The sequence below is a fragment of the Cryptomeria japonica genome, chromosome 5, assembly GCF_030272615.1.
Source record: "Cryptomeria japonica chromosome 5, Sugi_1.0, whole genome shotgun sequence".
Taxonomy (NCBI): Eukaryota; Viridiplantae; Streptophyta; class Pinopsida; order Cupressales; family Cupressaceae; genus Cryptomeria; species Cryptomeria japonica.
In genome coordinates this window covers 167,960,325-167,961,920 of record NC_081409.1, presented here as the reverse complement: position 1 = coordinate 167,961,920, position 1,596 = coordinate 167,960,325, and positions in this window count along the sequence as shown.

The following is a 1,596-nucleotide window of genomic DNA, read 5'->3' as shown; positions in this document are numbered from 1 at the left end:
AGACATTTACTGACCATGTCCTCCATTGGCATTGATATGGGAATTACATTCCTTTTCTATGTAAGAGAAGCACTTAACCATTTGGGAATAGTATATGTTTCCCTGGGTGGTGGTGATTGCTAGTTAATAGTGACAACGACCATGGTATTCATACAATCCTCAGGTTTGTGGATTTCTTTTCCTTTATCAGGAGCACTTGTAATGAGCTTGTCCTACATCTGAGCATCCATTGCTCCTTGAGTTTCTTCTTCAGAATCCAAATCTACTACAAGTGAACTTGCAAGTAGTTTCTGACTACTTTTTCTACTACGAGATCTGGTGACATGAGCAGAGGCGGAACCTAGAGAAGATTCTCCTAAATATGCAATTTTGTTTTTCTCCATCATTTGTTTCTCATTACCTGCAATATCAATAACAATGTCAGAAGGAGAAATAGATGTTTGATAAGTTGCACGAGTTCAACCATTTTTTCTACTCTTAGGTGTAGATATGGGTTGTTGTCCAAAATGATGATCTTTCAGCCACCATTTCTAAATGAAGCCTCAGACTATGAATTTGGAACTTTGAACTTTGACCCAAGAATTGAAAGGTTCAAAGGTTCAAGTTCAATATTGAGAAATAACACAGAACGGAACATAAAACAATGTCCACGACAAAACAAAGGACAATGAACAAGCAAAGACATAACTGATGCATGATCAACTTTGAACCAAAAAGGTTTAAAGGTTCAAAGGTTCAAGTTCAATACAAATTTCAACAAAGTTCTAGCCTTTACAATAAAACAAAGCTACAAAGACAAATTTTTAAAGTGCACTTTGAACTTGAACTTTGAACTAAGGAAAGGGTCAATGGCTCAGGTTCAAAGGGAAGAAATACATGAAGGAAAGGAAAAATAAACATCAAAGGGCGACCTTCAAATTGAAATTTTAATCAAAGTAGGGAGGACTAACACTATGCAAGCGAAAAGTTAATTTATCTATAAATATGAATAGTATTCTGTAAACCTTATATTTTGTTTTAATAGTGATATAAAAATCCTTATAAAAATACATACAGAAAAGAAAAAATTAACCCTAGATAAACGGCAAGTGAAGATGCAATAATATCATGGCATATGTTCTAATCTTATGACTTGAGACATAATAAAGAGCATGACCTAAATAAGCATTAGTGTAGGAGTGAATAGGGACCTAAGCTAAAACAACTTTCTACTCAACATTTTTGAATTGTGGCAATTTAGAAAAGTATTGAACTTATCATTACTCAAAGTGGTGTTGGAAATTATATAACCTTATAATTTTAAACATATTTTTTATCCACTTTAGTATCAATTCTCTTCCCATTTGTGTAGGATCAATTTAGCCTTTACATCATCTTCTTTCCCTCTCATGTTATTTAGAATCCCCTTTTAGTAGCTACCTCTTTGTACTAGTTTTGCATTAACCTTGTGAATTTATAATCTCTCACCATTCTTGAGAATTATTGATTTGGACACTAGCATGTAGTATATATGTTTGTGTATAGTAGTAGCATCCCATTATATTTTTCATATCAAGGTTTATTGTGACTATTTCCTCATGTGTCACCTAGTCGAGT